The sequence below is a fragment of the Engystomops pustulosus genome, chromosome 2 (genome assembly GCF_040894005.1).
Source record: "Engystomops pustulosus chromosome 2, aEngPut4.maternal, whole genome shotgun sequence".
In the NCBI taxonomy this organism is placed as follows: Eukaryota; Metazoa; Chordata; class Amphibia; order Anura; family Leptodactylidae; genus Engystomops; species Engystomops pustulosus.
Window position 1 is genome coordinate 195,662,205 of NC_092412.1, and position 20,912 is coordinate 195,683,116.

At 38.5% G+C, this 20,912-nt stretch overlaps 1 long non-coding RNA gene across 1 annotated transcript in view; it reads left to right on the top strand.

Moving 5' to 3' along the window:
• The window catches only part of LOC140119084 (uncharacterized), a 141,826-nt gene extending 127,505 nt beyond the window's left edge, over nucleotides 1–14,321 (top strand). The window contains exon 5 of the long non-coding RNA XR_011853327.1: nucleotides 14,200–14,321. This is a non-coding gene — a long non-coding RNA (uncharacterized lncRNA). The remainder of the gene's footprint in view (nucleotides 1–14,199) is intronic.
• The last annotated feature ends 6,591 nt before the right edge of the window (nucleotides 14,322–20,912 follow it).

Genomic DNA, 20,912 nt, shown 5'->3' on the forward strand with positions numbered 1-20,912 from the left:
GTCTACTCCAAGAGGTAACAGTATTGTGATCCGGTTTGACTTTATTCATCATGATTTGATGATATACATTTGTTAGTGTCTTCTTCTTTTTCACTGGTATTATCCTACATTGGACCTTGTAAGCTTTACTTTTCTCTAGTTAGATACAGCAGCTTAACCACAGGTTTATTTTTACTAAAGCCTGAAGTTTTCTTTTGTATAAAATAGGATAGAAGTTGTCAAAGATTTCATTCTAGGTACATAACTAATACAAGGGCAAGCAATATCATGACCGGTTAAGAAATCATCTTGATTAAAAAGCTCTGGATAAAAAATTTCCCTAGGCCAATTTTTTTTATTTATACTGAGGATTCAGACGAAGCAGATCCATAAATATTGCAAGTTATCATAAATAATTCAAGTCAGAGATTTGGCATATTTTTAGGCCTAATTATCAATTGGGCTAAATCTGCATTACTCACACTTGTTGATACCCAAGGTTAAATTGGAAACTGTATCAGTATGTTTTGCAGAAAAAAACGGAGCTCCGCACCAGCAATGGGGTAAAAATGTTTCTTGTCCGTCCGGACTTAATTCCATTAACATCTTATTCCATTAGCTTCATAGATGTTCATAGATCCCCACCCATGTCTCTTCAACAATATGAGCATGAGTGTCACGGGTGCCCCTGCGACCCATGTTTCGAGTCGCAGGCGCACCCATGTGCCTCACGGCAGAAGCTTCACTTACCTAGTCGCACTCTGCGTATCAGTGTGAGCTCCGTCCTGGATTGCAGGGGGGCGGGGCTAGAGTGCAGGGAGTACAGAGAGAGAAACTCAGATCCATGGTCGTCACACAGAAATCCAAGATGGCTTCCCCGACCCTAAGTCAGAAGTTACAGGGTCATGTCAAGGGGCAACTGAAATTGTGTACAACAGGACTGATTGAGACAGGTTGGACTTATATCTGTGAAATGCTGTAGTTGCACTCCAGTGGCTGTCTGAAATTTAAAGGGCCAATGCAGCGCTTATTGGCACTGGCCACCTGACAATCTATAAATGGTCAGCCTCTTCCTGTGACCCCTGCTCCTCATTTTGCCTCAGTGGTACCACGCCGCAGCAAGTCCAATGCGCTTTGTGGCGGGCTCTGGTGAAAACCGGGTGCCACTTAGACTCCGCTCCCAGGTGTCGGCTTACATCATCTTCCGCAGTGGTACAACGGGTCCACTACCCCTGGATCCTGACAATGAGCAATTGAATGACATGCAAGTAACTAGGTAAGTCCCATCAGAGAGATATTAGGTTTGTTTGTAATATTTTTTTTAATAATTAAAAAAAATTAGGGTGGGTGAATTTTTTCATGTGCAAATTTTGAGATCACATGAAGTAAGGGGATATTTTTTACAGTTGACAATTTTATTGAGACATTTTGAAAAATATATCACCATTTGATTTTAGATTTTTAGCTCAAATATTTTTGGGGTAACTGACATATTTACGATTTTTTATTGTTATATGTGTTCTAAATAAAGGGGGTGGTTTAAGTTTAGGTTTATGTTTTATTTTCTTGTTTTAGTATTTAAACAGTTTTTAAAAATGTATTTAGTTTTACTATTTCTATAAGCCCCCTACAGTATTTATTGCAATACTTCTGATAAGTGATTTTAATCTAGCTTGATAGGTCTAGAAGCCTCTGAGAGATGTTGCCCAACGATGGGTATAGGGCCAGGGGTGTAACAGTAAGCCACAGCACATTACAGGTTAATAGCTGCTATCACTTCTTTGCTTTTAGTGGAAGATGTCTTCTGTATTATACTCAGCAGACATCTGCCCTTTCTATCCTCCAATAAAACTTCAAGAGAATTGTGAAAAAGCACAGAACAGAGGACGGCACTTCGGGTGATATCGTCTGGCAGAAAATCATAGTTGTAGGTAATTCGCACAAGCAGCTCCTACGCTTCAAAATGGAAACCAGTCACCTGTATATGGGCTGGTATACAGAGTAGTATAGAGAAGAAAAGGTCAGAAAAAAAAGGGGGGGGGGAGTGTTATACCAAATAACCACTAGTAGGAGTGTCAGTATTAATCATGAAGACTAATTCTCATAAATAAGAAAAAGTGTTTTTTTTATTTAGCAAAAAAATAAATGGACAAATAAAAAAATGGAAAACCCTGTACACAGCAATAAGGATAGAAAATAGTGGCATGTAAATACAATTAAATAATTACATAGGTAAGAGCGATATGGAAATATAGTTAGATAAATACATAGGTAAATAGATACAAGTAAGTATAAAACATTGGGCCAGATGTATCACTTTTCTACAGTGATAGTTCTATAGTATAGTTGCCTGGTCTGATGAGTCTCGATTTCTGCTGCGACATTCGGATGGTAGGGTCAGAATTTGGCGTCAACAACATGAAAGCATGGATCCATCCTGCCTTGTATCAACGGTTCAGGCTGGTGGTGGTGGTGTCATGGTGTGGGGAATATTTTCTTGGCACTCTTTGGGCCCCTTGGTACCAATTGAGCATAGTTGCAACGCCACAGCCTACCTGAGTATTGTTGCTGACCATGTCCATCCCTTTATGACCACAATGTACCCAACATCTGATGGCTACTTTCAGCAGGATAATGCGCCATGTCATAAAGCTGGAATCATCTCAGACTGGTTTCTTGAACATGACAATGAGTTCACTGTACTCAAATGGCCTCCACAGTCACCAGATCTCAATCCAATAGAGCATCTTTGGGATGTGGTGGAACGGGAGATTCGCATCATGGATGTGCAGCCGACAAATCTGCTGCAACTGTGTGATGCCATCATGTCAATATGGACCAAAATCTCTGAGGAATGCTTCCAGCACCTTGTTGAATCTATGCCACTAAGAATTGAGGCTGTTCTGAAGGCAAAAAGGGATCCAACCCGTTACTAGCATGGTGTACCTAATAAAGTGGCCGGTGAGTGTATAATAAATTGATACAATTTTAGCGCCTACAGAGGATTATAAGAGCATTGGATTATTATAAACATATGCAATGAACATAACTCTTTTGTTTAATAATTAGTAAAATTATAAAATAGGAAAGCAAAGTTATCTGTAGATAGCGTAAGAAAAAATTCTCACTTACAAGTATAATGCATGATAAATACTAGTACATAGGGTAACACCATTAGAGGATATTCCAATTCATAATGGGATATACATTAGCCACTAAACCTAATGAACATATGCCAAAGTAATGGACAGCATAAAAAGTTACATAAGATGTGAAAAAATAGAAGTAGAACTTACATTCCTGATGACCACTAAAGGAATAATGAAATGGATGGCTGGCTGGGCGCCTTTTTTTATAAATTTAAAAAAAAATTAAATAAAGATAATTAAAAAAGGTTTTTAAATAAAGATCATTAAATAAATAAATATATATATTTCTACATAAGTAGTGTGTAAATAATTAGATAGATAAATCAATAAATGGATAAAAACATAAAAGAATGGGATATGGCAACGGAATAAAATGGATGTATAAATAAATATGGTCACATAAAAATATTGATAAAATCGTAAACTTAAAAATAGATATATAATATATTTGTATACATATACACGAGATAAATAACTAACATAACCTGGGTACATATGCATGGTGATAAACACTAACACTAGGAATTTAAAAAAACACTTTCAAGGCGTTCATTAAGACCTGATGGAACTAAACAATGTAATTTAAAAATCCAGTACATTTCATGCTGATGTAAGGTTTTATATCGCCGTGGCATGGACATACAAAAACATATTTATTTAAATAATCTTTATTTAAATAATCTTTATTGAAATTTTTTTTAAATTTAAATAAAAGGCGCCCAAACATGCACCCAGCCATTCATTCCATTATTCCTTAAGTGGTCATCAGGAATGAAAAAGTTCAGCTGAAAATTTGTAGAAAGATAATAACATATTGAACATTTAGGCTACATTCAGATGATGTATGCCCGCCGTTCCGTAGTACGGGGGGCATACATCAGTGCTGCTGAGAGGAGCAGGGGATGAGCGCAGCTCACCCCGCCCCTCTCCATAAGCATATACAGCGCACAGCGACGTATCACGTAGAAAGATAGGACATGTCCGGCACCGTAGCGCTCCCGTAAAGGGTCATGAACCCATAGAAGTGTTTTGGATACGGATATCAGCCTAAGAGTTGCAATACCATCTCTCAATGTCCCATGCCTACTACTGAAAGTTGTGCCGTGCAGTTATGGATGAAGGTGTGGAGCATTGAGAGATGGGCTGGTGGCCCTGGACAGCAAGTGGAGTGGGAGGCATGGAGGCATGGCAGAGCTATGCTCCCGGGTCAGTTGTCTGCGGATAAAAACTACACTAAACTAGGTTTCTGTTTAGAGAGGTCAGTGGTGCCGTCCTAACCACTGCGTTGCGTGAAACATGCAGATAACCAACAGTGATAGCCAGTGCAGCAGCTGCATAGGAGTGCTGGAGGAGATGAGTATAAGTGGTTTTTATTGTTTTTATAGCCCCCATCCATATATAAAATTTTTAAAATCATGGACATCCCCTTTATGGCTAGAAACACACGATCACAGTGAAATCACAGTGAGACACTCTAATCATGAGTACACTTTGGTGCTGCTGTTTTGTGGGGGAGAATGCCCGATTCGTGAGTCATAGACTGACCATAGGCTTGTGCTTCTACCCTTACATTTAGCTATGAAGTTCTTTTCTTGTTGCATCTACTTCACCGTCCTGGTAGTTATATACAACTTGGGAATGGGGGGTAGACTTCCATTAAGAAAAATGAACATAACAAGAGATATTTTAACAGCAAATCTATTGCTCCTCTATAATCATCACTTCTCCATCAATGACACTTTTTTTTTAAGTAAATTACTACATGACTGCACCTTAACCAATAAGTAATTCAACTAATAACAGTCATTATGAAAAAGACAGAAATTTCCCTTTCAGATGATATTACTTTATGGATATTATGGAATTTTCTAGGAATTGGGAAGAGACATAAAGATTTTGTAACCAGCCTAAAAAAAAACGCAATCATAACATTGATATAAAAAAACGTTTCCACTACAATAGAATGAAAAAAAGAGTATCACAGATGCAGTTTAAGGTCACACTGGTAAAAGATAAGTGTATGGCTCCATTATATCCTAGTGCATTAATGGATGTAGTTATTTTTAACCCCTTAAGGACACAGCCATTTTGTAGCTTAAGGCTCAGCCCGATTTTTTGGATTCTGACTTGCGTCTCTTTATACGGTTATAACTTTTGAACACTGTTACTTATCAAAGCGATTCTGAGATTGTTTTTTCCCCACATGTTGTACTTCATTTTAGTGGTAAATTTTGGCAGATAAGTTTTGCATTTATTTACAAAAAAAAAGAAAATATGATAAATTTTTGGAAAAATTTGCCATTTTCGAAATTCAAAATCATTGCGTTTTCAGGCAGATCGATTTACCACCTAAATAACTTGCAGAATAACATTTCCCATTTGTCTACTTTACATTTTCATAATTTCTGAAATGTCTGGATAATTTATTTTGATGTCACGCGGCTTACAAAAAGAATAGCGCTTTTCCGGATTTTCAGAATTGACTATTTTGGGGATAAATACAGTTTGGAATGAAATTTTACATATTTAGCATCAAAACCCCCTATATAACCAACCCATTTTCAAATCTGCACCCCTCAAGCTATCAGAAACCGCTTTTACGAAGATTGTTAACCCCTTGAGATCTTCATAGTAATTGAATCAAAATGGAGGTGAAATTTAGAATGGTCATATTGTTCCCTTATACGTTCATTTAGCCCTAAAATTTACACATTTCCAAAAGATAAAAAGAGAAAACCCACCATACAATTTGTTCTGCAATTTCTCCAGTACAAAGACCCCCCACATGTGGCTGTGACTTGTTTTATGGGGGCACAGCGAGGTGCAGAAGGGAAGGAGGGCGCTGCAGCTGCCAGGATTTTAGTTTCCTCATTGGCCCCTTTTGAAGGCTATAAAATTTTCGCTTTTTCGTTATTGGGGCCATGTGATGCCATTTTTTTTGCGGGATGAGATGCTTTTTCCAATGTTACCATTTTGGGGTTTGTATCACCTATTGTTGAAAATTTAGGAACGTTTTTTGAGGACAGGAGTAGAAAAGCATCAATTCTGTACTGGATTTTTTACTTCTTTTTTTTTTGGTGTTCACCGTATAGACTAATAATCATGTTATCTTTATTCTATGGGTTGATACGATTACGGGGATACCAGACATGAATATATTTTCTTACGTTTTACTAAATTTGTCAAACAAAACCCTAATGTGGGGAAAAATCTATCATTTATGTATTGCCGTCTTTCAAGTGGCATAACGTTGTTACTTTTTTGGCTACGGAGCTGGTTGATGGCTTGTTTTTTGCGGGACATGTTGTACATTGCACCAGTATCATGTCGCAGTACATATGGTTTTTTGATCACATTTTATAGCATTTTTTGTGGGATTGAAAAGGTAAAAATCATAATTTTTGGAGGGTTTATAACAGTTTTTTTTTACGGCGTTTATCGTGCGGGTTCAATAATGATTTACATTTATTCTACGGGTTGTTACGGACGCGGTGATACTATATATGTGGGGTTTGTGTTATGATTTAGACTTTTTTTTGAGTTATATGTCTCTTTATATGTTTTGGGGGTTTGGGGCATTTTTAGTGATTTATGACTTTATTTTTTTATTGAATAACTTTTTTTTTTTACTTTTTCACTTTTATACCATGGGACATGAAGAAGCAATCATCTGATTGCTTCTTCATGATAATATTCTGCAATACTCATGTATTGCAGAGTATTATCAGTGTCAGCCTATACACTTGCATAGGCTGGCACTGTGCCAGTAAGATGACGTCACAGACGCCATCTTACTGGCAATTCTTGCAGGTAACTCTGGGGTCCAGATCGGACCCCAGAGTTACTATAGCAACGATCGGCGCACCCCGAAAACGGTTCGGGGGGGCCGATCGTGGGGGAAAGATCCCCCAGATACATGTTAGATGCCGCGGTCGCGCTGACCGCGGCATTTAACGGGTTAAGCACCCGCGATCGGAGACAACTCCGATCGCGGGTGTTACACTGGGGTGCCGGCTATCAGTCACAGCCGGCACCCCGTCTTTCCCGATGCCGGTTCGGCTCAGATCTTGAGCTGAACCGGCATCAGCTCAGCGTCCGATATATCGCTGAGCGTTAAGAGGTTAAAGAGCCATTATATTATTTATAGGAAAAAGCAAGAGAGACCCTGTCATTATAGAGAGTAAAAGACGTTTAATCGTACTGCTGAGTGAAGTTTCCACAATTATTAGTGACCTTGAAGCATGAACTTTGCATGAATCTGTACTACAAAGGAGACACCTTCTAAGCTCCTGGCTCACTCCACCTGTTACTGCACATCCTGTCATTAAGACCAATGAGAAAAGCCCACTAGTTCTATTTAAGTGGACTCTATAACAGTCATAGCCTCTCAGCTTTATAGGCAGCAGTGATAATTTGTGTGGTTCAGCAGCATCTGTCAGCTCATTTAATAAGAACGTCCTTCACTAAACATAAATGTAATCCTTAGAAATAGCCACATAGTGTCACTTTTCTTAGCAGCTGTTCCAGATTGTTCTTTCCGAAAAGACGTTTTATCTCAACAAAAACTATGTGTAAGTAGTCTCAGTATCATGGCAGCTTTTTAATTCTTGCCATGTGTTGTGCTTTGTTCTTCAAAGTATCTTATATACTCTGCTTTCTGTATACAGTTTCCTGCAGATTCTATTGTTTACTATAGATGCACATGCTGCCATGTTACCAGGCTGCTTAGATATATATATATATGCACACATATATAAGTTATATATTATAAATATCCATTAATTGGGTCATACTTACCACTCACACTGTCCTAAGCACTGAACATTAACACCCCTCTACATTAAAGGCCCATTATACTTGACTATTATCATATTAACTTTAAATAATTATAATAGTGAACATCTTCACATTTTATCCTGTAGTTAGTATCTCACTTATAAAAACTATTACCAAATGTACCCCCACTCCTATAGACTATGAGAACCCCTTGTGCCACACTCCCATATACTATTGATCCCTGTGCCCCCACTATAAGTCTACAAGACTTACCAGTTTTATACAATTACCATACTGTACATCCATAAGCCCCCACTCCTATACATTATGACACCCCTTCACCCCCACTCCTAAAGATCATTAACACTAACTAAACCTTTGAAGCATTTTTTTTATTTTAAAAATGAAAAGAGCAGGGGATAATAGAAAACTTTGTAATCTTCATTAATTAAAGCAGCATCTCTGTGCCATTTGTTCTGCTTCTTCCTTCAGCAAAAAACATTGCATCTGAAAGTATTCGGCTAAAGATTAACTCTTTCAAAACCTCAACAGTATTTCCCTGGAAGACTCGTCCTTGAAATGAGATTAGACTATCCAAAGACTGACCCACTGGCACAGGTTTAGGGAACGAGTTTCATGATAGACTGACACTATAATTTTACTTTTTCCTGAACATAATCCCCTGAAGAGCCAATTTGTTTGGCAAAAAATGCCATGTTGGACAGTTCACTTTTTCTTCCTTACAGGGAACTCGAGCTAAGGTAGGACCAAGGAAAGAGTATACCAGTCAGGGCAAGGCTCCAGCAGAGGTGGCAGATTGGGGACAATGTTTCATTAGATAATTGGCACCAGACTATATGTTGGAAAGTAGTCTGGGAAGGTCATTCCAGAGAATTGGTGCAGCTCGGGCAAAGTCCTGGAGACTTGCTTAAGAGGTTCGAGTTAAGGTAGAGATTAATCTAATATCACCATGTTTCATTTTAGGATTAACATAGATTAAAAGTTAACTTTTAATAATTTTTCATTGTTTGGAGTTTTAATTTCATATTATGGATAAAATGAGAAAGGAAAGGTTATCATCTCTTAAATTCTTTAGTTGATTTATCCAGAGACTGGATAAGGTAAGGTAAGGTTCCTTTATTTCTCAGCTGTCAGTGGATACAGGACAGAAAGGTGATTTACACAAATTTCTTAAATGAGGAATAATGGCAGGATAAAAAGAAGGACACATGAGCATATTGCTTTAATAAAGTATATTACAAAGTTTACTATTATCTTCTGGAGTATTTATTCATGCAATGTTGTCAAATGTTTAGATATACTTTAGGGTCTTTTTTTCCTACCCCTATATACTATACATCTCTTTTATTCCTTCCTATATACATTGGGGGGAGTTTATTAAAAGATGGCACATTGTCACATTGTACCCCAGCTCTTCATGTTTCCAACTGCATTGGATATACTAAGAGTTTCCAGGAATATTTAGCACCTGGATTAATTTTATGCCAGGTCTTGCATTATAACCAATGCAGGACCTGTGTCAGTCTCTAGTTAATGTGTCAGGCCTCCTGCTTGCCCCTTCTCACCCACTTGATCTGGAGGTGGAATAGGGGGAGAGAAAAATCTTAATTTCTCGATGTATGCCAGGGATTGTGTCTCTTTCACAGCTTATATGTCAGAAAACATAGAAGTGGTAATTAATGCCCTCCTTCCTTGGACTCACTGGGCCACCTCTCTTATAGTTTAAGACACACTGGCAGTATGGGGCAGCAGTCTAACCAAGAACAAGATTAAATGTTTTTTTTCTACAATAAAAATAAAAAACTATCCTGCTGCTTAGCTTTTCCATATGTATCTGAATGCTTTAGGTACAGTCCCACAAGAGCCTTATGGACGTCCTGGCGTAAAAGGCATCATAACTGTTAAAGAAAAGTTTTCATAAAAAAACTGTTTCCAATGAACTCCATTAAAAGGCACCTCTCTTTAGGGCAGGTTATTGTTTATGGACAGGGATTATGATTCATACACAGTAAGAAATGGCAGTATAAGAGTTAGCATTCTTGCATGGTAGTTAAAGAGCAGAATCTTACTTTAAATGGGAATTGAAGAAGACATTTCATGTAAAAATAAATTCTGCATGTATGTATACCAACCACTTCTAAAAGTTACTTTGATACAAAGTCACTCTGTCCTCATTTCTGTCAACACAAACACTTTTAGAATTTGTATTAGATAAGAGTAATATATCAGTAGGCTTAAAATAGCTATAGAGGAATAACTTCCAGATCACTGTGTACGTATACATATGTTACCATTGTAGCCGCCTTCCCAGGGGAATCCCTGCTCTTATTTAAGCAGTTGATAGCGGATTTGGATCCTTGTCAACAGTAACTGCATTCATTTATGTATTTTTCCAACCTAACAACAACAGTTTTACAGCCATATCAGTTTTTCCACACTTCATTTATAGGTTGTCTGTGGCACTTTGGTTGCTTTGAAGAATAATTGTTGTTTATATATTGTTGTATTATTTGATGCTATACTGTATATTGTGGAGTCTTAAGTGCAATATTCATTTTGTAGTCGTTATAAGTTATATGGAGGTGGGGGGTTCGACTTTATGGGGGCAAACACTATTGCAACCCCTTTGTATGTATATGGTACATTTTTATATTTCAATTGTTTTTATTTTGTTCTGTGTTTTGTGATTTGACATAATAAATAATTTCATTTTTGTGCTAAATTGACACATAACATATATTGTGATTTTCCCCTTATTATTTTCCAAACACCTTTTAAAGGGTTGTTAAATCCCTACAATAGTGTACTATGGTTTATAATATATATATTACACCAGCCTTCACTAGGAACAAAAAACTGTCATAAAAACCATGTGATGGTGGCCATTGTCCATATAGAGCACAATGAGGTAAATAGACAATTCTCATTAATAACAATATATCTGTACAATATATCAAATCCACATAGGAAATGGATTTGGTTGTTATTTGGTTATTCATCAACACTTGGCCTACTGACAATTCCTTGACTAATTATACCTCTAGTCTTTTCCAATACCATTAGAACAAATATGCAAACAAAGGGGCACATGTGGTCCCCATCACCATCCCTCTTAGTTGTAAATATAATTTGTCTTTGTATGAAAAATAATTGTGCTCAAGCTAAATCAAAATCAAAAGAAGCTGAATGCCTCTTAGGTTTAAGAGCTGTCATGTTTTATCTTAAATTAAGTCAAGGTTTATAGGGGTATATAGTCCCTCCACATCACATGAGACCATCCATATCAAGTTCTAGGGTAACCACGTCAAGTCTATGTAAACCACTTAAAAGGAACCTATCAGAGGAGGCTTGTTGACAGAGGACTATTTTGAAAAGACTTGTGAATGAGAAGGTATGTTCTTTGGGAAAATGTTCAAACTTGGCTTGATTGACAAGTCTTTCTCCATTGGTTTCAAATTAGAGAACCTGTCATTAAAATTAGATGGTAATAAGCCAAAGGTGATCAGACACCTCTCCCTATCACCAACAGAAATGGAATAAAAAATTGTTAGAGTAGTTTATCATGCCTTCTATGCCAGAAAATTGATTGTTGAGTCATGCAAAAAAAAAAAAAAATTCTGGTAAAAAAGTTGTAGGTTACGGTTGAAATCTATAGATGTGGCAGACTTTTCATAATTCTGCAGTAGGCCAGATGAATAGGACTTGTGCATGTAGTGCCAATCTTAAATTATTGGCCCTTATGTTTTCTCGTAAATTATGTATTTTGTAAACTGTAGATGCTTAGATATTGTAGATTTAATGATGTGTCATCTTCAGGCAGCATAAAACTGCTAACAAGTTTAATTTAATTACCAATACAAAACAACCCTGTGTTGGACAGAGATTTTGAAACAATAAAAAGCCCTAAAGGTGCAGAAGACAATCCAATTTTGAGCTTGCTTCAGCATCAATAAACTGCATCTGTTTTTACAGGTTAATTCACAAATTATCTATTGGTGGCATAGTAGGCCTCCAGAATAATTTCCTATAGTGTACCTTAAAGGAAACCTACCATTTAGAATGGTAGGGGTAAGCTGTAAGTACCGAGCACCAGCTCAGGGTGAGCTGGTGCCGGTACTTACTTTTGTTAGTGTTATAAACCGCTGTATCGCGGTTTTAACACTTTTTAAACTTTAGAGCAGGAGAGCGTCCGTGAGCGCGCAACATCTCCGCTATTTCCTATGTAGGCACGCGCATGATCGTGCGCACGCAGCACCGAAGCCTGTTCTGGTCTAGATTTTTTTTTTTTTTTTATAAGAAATTTATTTTTATAATAGTACATTAACATTAACAGCAAGGGTTACAAAACATTATAAAACATTATGTCAAAAGTTTATCAAAAACATGAAAAGGGGCAAAATGATTTGTAGCCCAAGTAAACACCACAATAACCCCCGCCAACCACCCTCCTCCCCCTCCGACCCATCCCTTCTGAGTCCAACAACCCACCCTCCCACCCTTCTGCCGTGGGGAAAAAGAGAAGAAAAAAAAAAGAAATATACAATCTATCATTTGATGCACCGAATACAGCTCCTTTTACTGATGCTCAGGATATTACTAACTTTCTGCCCTTCATGTTCCTCCTCATCCTGGTCTAGAGTTTAAAAAGTGTTAACACAGCTATACCGTGGTTTATAACACTAACGAAAGTAAGTACCGGCACCAGCTCACCCTGAGCTGGTGCTCGGTACTTACAGCTTACCCCTGCCATTCTAAATGGTAGGTTTCCTTTAAGTGTACTGTCACTAATAGACTAATGACTTTAATGGAATGTGTTTCTAAATTTATAACAGAATATATCACTTTTTCTGATTTAGTGTTTATTTTCTTATGGCAGATAACAGTCTTTGGTGATCATCCTCATGCCCAGCAATGGTCTGGAACTGACATACTGAGGACTATAGAGAGTTCACCAGGCATGTTTATTGCAGATGTGAAGAGTTGGATCTTCTAATATCAGTAATGAAGGCAGGGCAACCAATAGGAATTTTGGGGTCCCGGACTGGCCAATTATCTCGACCCCAAAATGCACATAAGTTTCCCATTTTTAATATAGACGATCAAATACATATTGTCACGAACCCCGCATACCGGAGTCCAAACACGGGGTGCACTTACTCTATGGAGTCCCAGAATTTAGACCTTAAGCTCCACCGACTTCCACAAAATGGCGTACTGACACTTAATTTATTCCACACAATCTCGCATCCAGTCTAAACTGCCACCACTCACAAGTTACTTACAGAAAGAAGGGCGTAGACACCTCAACCACATGGGCAATGAAAACTGATGATTCACAGAGAACATGCTTGCACTACATATACTATGTTAAATGACCTGGTAATGTAATACCTTTGGAAACTCAGATCCTTTAAGGCTACAAGCAGAGGCTTGTTAATGTTAATATACATTAAAAAATACAGTACACTCGAAAACAAAATTAAAAGTTAAAAACAATACACATATGATACTTACAAACAGGGGAAATAGAAACAAAAAAATCTTGCTATGCAAGGCATGGAGGGCGATCCAGTCTTCTAATGTATTGAGTCCTCAAAATGAACAAGGCCTTGTGCCTGCTTCACTAATTTGAAGCCAGAAGGTTTTTGACCCCGTCCTCTGACCGTGATGGGGGAGTTTTTTCTATACCCCTCCCATCAGAGAGGTACTCTTTGCTTCTGGGGTTTTATTAAAACCCCATAACTTTTGATTGGAAGATGGCACAACCATCAACAGTACCTCTGAGGTATATTTTCAAACAGAAGTAAGGATCTACAATGTTCTCTTCAGCATCGGAGCGTTGGTCAATTGAAACCACTTATTAAGGTGCAGGATCTGTGCAGGACTGTGTAGAAAGTGCATCCGAGATCTCATTAGAGGAAGCTGCTAATCTAATGGTCAAAGCTCTTCCAAACAGTGTTTCTTTTACATCATACATAATTACATTATAAAAAGATTATACCTTAACCAAACATATCACTTTTTAAAATATTTCCAAAACAAGATTGCAAGACGAACTCACACACTCACAGACTCTTACCCTTCCTGCTGGCAAACAGCAGAGGGAGGAGAGTAAATCTACAAGATACAGGCGAAATAAGATCTTTATATCAAAGGAAGGAGGCGAGTTGACTGTGTGTGTGAGTTAGCAGTATTGGAGAGTGTAATGTGTGTTATATTCATCTCATGGATCTCATCATATTTCATCTATGATCTGTCTCATCTCTTTTTCTAGGTGTCAGATACTAATGAATGTGCAGAAGCTAAATGAAAGTGTATATAAACCTGGAACCTGATAATCATTGTCAGCACACAGCATCTCACAGCACTAGAGCAATCATAATGTGTCTGCTTATAGAGGCCAAGTCCGTGGAAGCAAAAAGTGAAAAACTGTCCGCTCACCCAGTCACGCTTCTCCTCCTCCAAATTAGTAGTGGCGTGTAGATGGTGCATGCTCCTCAGATCCTCGACCTCCTGATCAAAATATGTTCACAACACGATTTGGCAGCATTTGTAATTCATCCACACGCTAAATCCATTAAAATCCTTCTTTATTATAAACGCACATGACAAGAATGGACAAAAAAGTGATCTACGCGTTTCGACGCGGCAGCGTCTTAGTCATGATCCTACACACACAATGAACATATATACAACAACTTACCCAATGATGAAGCTGCCCGAGTGGGAGGGAGGTGTCCTAGGAATCACCGGAAACCTAACAGGAATACCTATTATACAGTGCGGGTAAACCACAAGGAGAGAAAGACTTACGTACATTACAATACAAATTGATAAATATAAAATCTGTTTTAATATAAAATTCAATTGCATAATTATGAAACCATACACATAGAATTGTTTGACTAAGAATATGTGGTTTACATGATTATGGTAGTACTTGATCTACAATATGTATCGGTTACCACATATTCTTAGTCAAACAATTCTATGTGTTTGGTTTCATAATTATGCAATTAGATTTTATATTATGCAACAGATTTTATATTTATCAATTTGTGTTGTAATGTACGTGCATTTTTTGTATTACTGCATACCAGGGAGGGGGTGTGCCTGTTTTTCCAATCCTATGACATGGATCATGTGACCCGCCGGAACCCGGAAGTCTGTCTCTCCTCTTGGTTTACCCGCGATGTATGATAGGTATTCCCGTTAGATTTCCGGTGAATCTTAGGACACTTCCCTCCCACTCTGGCAGCTTCATCATTGGGTAAGTTGTTTTATATATGTTAATTGTGTGTGTATATCATGATAGGATCATGACTAAGATGCTGCCGCATCGAAATGCGTAGATCACTTTTTTGTCCATTCTTGTCATGTGCGTTTGTAATAAAGAAGGATTTTAATGGATTTAGCATGTGGATAAATTACTAGTGCTGCCAAATCGTGTTGTGAAAATTTGAGAACTTTTATTCATGGGCAAATCCATTTAAACCCCATTGTAGCTGAACAGATTTTAATCACAACAATGTCATCCTGCTTTGGGTTGCACCCAAAGAAGGTTGGAAGCAAAGAAAAAGTGTAAAGCACTAAATGTATTAAACACCAAAAATGATTATATTGCTAATTATGTCCCCCATTGAAATATGCAGGGTGTGATGTCAAAACAAAACAATAATTTTTTACAAACATAAGAAGTTTATCTTTATTCATAATCAAAAAAAGTTAAAATGGTATCAAAATGGTGCATGAAGCCACAGGTAATGGTACACATAAGCATAGCAGTAATAAATTATCATATACCTATACAGGTTCAGAAGTAGAATACATATATAGTGGATGACAGAGAAAGGAATGACTTTTCTAGATAATATGTTCAAATAGATGTACTTTCAAATGTTTCCATTGCTTAAAATAATAATAATGTGTTTCGGTTTGAATCGCCTTCATCTGGGGGTTATGAAGATGCAAAATAAAAACCCAGTAAAGGTAACTTCTGCTTCTTTTTTGCAGTGGAATAGTGACAAACATAAAAGCTAGCATGGTTGAAAGGAAAGTTTGCCATGGTAGAAGTCATCTTGGGACCAGGGGCGTACTTCTGAAAGGGACAACAATTCCCCCTTAAAACATATACATATTCCCACATGTGAGTTACAATCACACACAGTGGGTAACATTCCGCTGGAGTTCGCGATTCACTAAGATCGTGCACCCGATATCCTGCATGTGTCGCTTTCCCGCTCAGGTCCGATAGAGTTTACCTTCTTCTTCCTGGTGTATATGTGCATTGTCTTGCGAGACAAATTGAAATTTAAATCCCGTGCTCATTCCGAATCTGTTGGATTGTCAGATGGCGCCCCCCCCCCCCGATTTCGGTTGCATGGAAGCCAGCGCAGCTGCGCCACAATTCAATTGCGTGCGACACAATCCAAGCGCAAACCCCTGTTAAATATCTGTCAAAGCTGTGCAAATCCCGAAAACCATGAACAGTGCAATGAAAGTGCGATCCGCGACCCTTAGTAAATAAGCCCCAGTATATATACACCTTATATACATACTTACGAACATACATGCAGTACCATATACATACATACAGCACATACAAAACAATATCCTGGATGCGGGCCTCAGCTGCTGCTATGGCTGTAACGCACCTACTGAGGACAGGGATGCTTATTGAAACACTAGAGGTCAAGCAGCTGCAGGTTACAATCATATCTTTCCTAAATAAAATATCCTTTATTGGAGCATATCTTACAAGGCTTTTAGAGAACTTAGACAAGAGATTTTGATACTTTTATTCCTTTTTGTACATAGATTTTACAAATTTGGCAACATACACTTTATAACTTTACTATTTTCTATGTCCCTTAAATATGCAGTATATATTTTATGAACAAAGAAAAAACTGTACTTGAAAAAAAATAATTGATGGTATTAGAGGAATGTCACGATATCCTAAGAGCTCAGTCACAGTGACATTGTAACATGACCATGATGACTGGGTAACACCAGAGACTCACTGTGACACCATCTGTACTAACAATGGAGACAGCTGAGTATTTGCATCCTCTCGATTTCTGTTTGAATGTAATTCTTTTATGATCAAAAAGCTCATAACTCAGATTCCAAGTTCCATGATACAATTCTAAATCTCTGTATGTTTTTGTTTAGAATTATTTATGTATAATGATATTACTCTCTATACCTACACATTAGATACAGTTACTATATGTATTATGTAACTGGTAGCAGGTGACAAAGAACAGATGTGTCCCTGTTTTTGTAGTGTCGTTTTATTCATGAGCTGTTACTTTCTCTATTCTAGTCATTTCAAATGGACATAAGCAACAGGAGATGATTATAATACATATTTTTAAGGTTGTCTGACATTAATCTTTGTATCAAATTACATGGGACATAGGGTCAGCTATGATATTGCTTTCACTAAGATGTCACCTGATAATCGAATATTTTTAACCCCTATTATTTTGGAAAGTATGGGGTTACGTGGTTGTTTGCAACCAACATGTAGGAATTCGTAAAGAACATATCCCATGGCACTCACATATTTAAAAATAGTTTGACAATCTAAGAATGTATGATATTTCTAAAGTAGTTCTATATGTTTGTGTCAAAAGAAAAGAGAAGAAAAGAGTAGAAAAGGGGAGGAGAAGAAGAATGCCAGATGGAAAGTAACAGCAATGGATAATTAAAAATTAGTGTTATAAGCAACAAAAAAGCTGAGGAAAGGATAAATGGCCATGAGTTCCCAGAATGGCTAAATCTGATAGTAAACAGGGACAGAGTTTGGAAAAACCAAATAACGCATGGGATATGAAACATGAGAAAATAACAGAGATTATGCGGGTCCCGTATGAGAGATAAAAACTTGATTGTTTCTTAAAGGGATTTGATGGGAAAAATTCATTGATGCTACACCCAAGAGTCCATAACATCAGGTTTTGGATAGTTCTTGCTGGTATCTTGGCTAGACTTATTTGTCTCTTGATTGGCCCATGGACCCTTTCCTATTAAGCCAAAACCCCTTCTCCAAGGCCGTGCAAGTCGTAGAAGTGATTATAAATTATCGTAAAGGCCTTGTGGAGAAAGGCATTTAAAGGACATCTACATACTGGCTTGTTGACTTGTGGCCTCTCTGCCAGGATTTGCTCTTCTTTTAGTGTTTTATGTCCTTGTTTTTACAGAAAATGTTATGAAAATGATGCAAAAGTATATTGCCAGAGGGGGCACACACCAGCATGTAAGTGTGTGTCACGGGTGCCCCTGCGATCCATTTTGCAGAAAACGGGTGCACCCATGCTCCACTGTGTGCCTGCCGCTGCCCCGCTCTGGATTGTTATTTACCCTTCCCGGCTGATGATGTCTTTGTCATGGTCCTGTCCAGGCTGCAGGCTTGCTTCTTGCCGAGGCCACGTGCTCCCGCTCACTAGGGCGCACGCGTCTGAGTCTCCAAGAATTTAAAGGGCCAGAGCCCTCCTTATTGCCGCTGGCATTCCCAACTCTGCTATAAAGCCTGGTGACTCCCAGCATCTCCTGCCGGATCTTCAGGTCATTCTGCTGAAGAGAAAGCCTCCTGAGCGTTTCCAGATGCCTCCGTAATTCCTGAGCATTTCCAGACATCTCCGAGTTTCCTTAGCGTTTCCAGACGCCTCCGTGTTCCCGTGTTACTGTGGTGTTCCTCTGGTGTTCCCGTGTTTCTGTGGTGTTCCCGTGTTCCTGTGTGACAGTCCTGAAATCCTGTGGCGGTCCTGTAATCCTGTGGCGGTCCTGTAATCCTGTGGTGGCCCTATAATCCTGTGGCGGTCCTGTATCCCAGTGGTCTTCCAAGGTCCTGCTAGCCGTCCTTCCGAGGTCCTGCCAGACATCCTTCATAGGTCCTGCCAGCCGTCCTCCCGAGGTACTGCCACCCAAGGTCCTGCCATCCCGTTGTCCTGCCATCCCGTGGTCCTGCCTACCCGTGTCCCTAGATTGGCTGCCACTACGGGCATAGTTGCAGCCGTGGATCGTCCTGGTGGTGCAGGTCTGTGTGTGTGTAACTGTATGGATGATGGAGAGCTGTGTGTAACTGTATGGATGATGCAGAGCTGTGTGTGTAACTGTTTGGACAAAGCAGAGCTGTGTGTGTAAATGTATGGATGAAGCAGGGCTGTGTGTGTAAATTGAAGCAGGGCTGTGTGTGTAAATGTATGTATGCAGCAGAGCTGTGTGTGCTGTGCTTTAGTGCGACCAACAGATTTCTTAATTGGAGTAAAATATATTTTTCCTTTGGAAGCCTAAATCTGGGGTATGTCCTATAGTAAGAAGCGTCTTATAGTCCGAAAAATACGGGTACATATTTTGTGAGTATATGTTACATTAAAATTTCATTTGCTAAGAAGTACTACACTATGCCGTGTGCATATTTCTTCTAGTGAACTACTATGGTGAGTAGTGCCAATTAAGGAGGATAAAAACGCAAGGAGGCTAGTCTGCATAGCGACCTAATCCTAATGGAGGATCTATAGGATTGTGCTAGCTTGTGGAGAATAATACATTGAAAGGAAGCTCGTGTAACACAACATCCAAAGGAAAAAGAAGGAAAAGGGTGGATGATCAGGAGCTCCGGTCAGTATAACTTTTTTGATGTTTTAATTTTGGACTGTTTTTGGATCGGTCTTTGACTGCAGCTCTGAGGGGTGGATGTGTGCGGCACAGTGTTACAAGATAATTCTGTCATAAACAGATAGATAAACCTGACCAATGAGCGGCATATCCTATTTGTTGGCTCTACTACTCTACTACACAGCTAAAATACATAGCTTTATCACGTTACAGATGCGAGAATGCTATTTTTTTTTAACACTTCTACAACATACAGTAGATCTAGCTGCTAGGCTATATCGCGAGTGATTCTCTACCCAAGGGATTCTGCACAGACACTTATTTAAGAAAGAAATCAGGAAAAATAGTTTCCGTGCTTCTGACGTTTTATCCATCAGCTTGAAGGAATTCACCCAAAATAAATAAATGTGCTCCTCAAAGATAACACAGATTGTTATAGTTTGTCAGTGCATTTAAAAGACTTAGGAAGGCAGATATCTATATTTAAATTGTTAGTTCTTGACATATCAAGTACATGAAGAGACAGGTGCCTTAATGCCCTCTAAACCACACACTACGAATATACTTTGGCGAGCTAGGGGGCTTTACCATATCCATTTCTCCTGGCAAGCCCATGGCCCGGTAGTGAGTAGCTGCCTGTTACCTTTATTGTCAGTGTGACAGGGAGCTAAAATGATCTAAACACAGCAGTCAGCCCGATTTCTTTGTTTCTCTGTGTGAAAATAACTGCTTCCCCCATTAGTATTGTTTCTATGGTAACCAGTGACATCACTTTATACTTCATAGGTTTCCTATGGGGAAGGGTCAGGTACTGAGAAAACCTGCTCCGTCTCTTTCCAGTATTCTCCTTTATACAGAGACCGCTGGTAAAAGACACGTACCATAAATTGCTGTAAGCAGTTATCAGTATGTATGGCAATGCAAAGAACATGCCGTGTTATCTCTCCAATCATTACACTTAGTAGATTGAATGCATTTTCTAGGATGATCTATCCGTAAAAAATTCCATCAGAATGGTGGGAGGTCCAAAATCCAGGACCCCCACTGATCAGCTGCTCTCAGTGTAGAGTTTGGTGAGCAAAGACTGAATAAGATTAAAAAAAGTATTGGGATAGAGAAACTTAAACCCCTTTAGGACACAGCCCTTTTTTGTTTTTGTGTTTTAGTGTTTTCACTCCCCACTTTCAAAATTTCATAACTTTTGGAATTTTTCTGTATACAGGGCTGTTTAACAGCTTGTTTTCTGCATAACAAATTTTACTTCCTAGTGATTTAATATTGCATGCCATGTTCTGGGAAGGAGGAAAAAACAAATACGGGGAAAACCTTAACTAAAGATGTTTTGTAACCACTAAGCTGGTT